Source organism: Corylus avellana, chromosome ca5 (genome assembly GCF_901000735.1).
Source record: "Corylus avellana chromosome ca5, CavTom2PMs-1.0".
Lineage (NCBI taxonomy): Eukaryota > Viridiplantae > Streptophyta > Magnoliopsida > Fagales > Betulaceae > Corylus > Corylus avellana.
The window spans coordinates 4,534,303-4,534,765 of record NC_081545.1 but is presented as its reverse complement, the minus strand read 5'-3'; positions in this window follow the sequence as shown (position 1 = coordinate 4,534,765).

Genomic DNA, 463 nt, shown 5'->3' with positions numbered 1-463 from the left:
CAAGACTTTATGAATATTAACTAGCCAATGGGATAATTATACTCATGCTGAAAAGTGAAGTGTGTGAGAGACCAGTCAAAGTTTAAGATAGATGAAAAAACTACAAAAAAACTTTGCATGTAATGACGGAAACAAAAACTCGGTTAAAGGCAAACCTTATAATGCTAAGGCCTAGAATCCCTCATCCAAAACGTCATTTTATAGAGCACGCATTAGGTTATTTCAAATCCTTTAGCAACAGTATTTTTCCGTAATGATTTGGTCACTGACTTTTTCTATAGGGATTCTTTTAACAGAAATGACATAGAACCTTGAAGTTCAAAATTGCTCTTTTAGAGTTATGCCATATAGCTTTGTGCACAACAATGCAGGAGTTTTTAGGATATATGTTCAACTAGTGAATTGGTCAATTTTAACCGAGTCTTTGAACCATACATCACCTACAATGTGACCTTTAACCCTT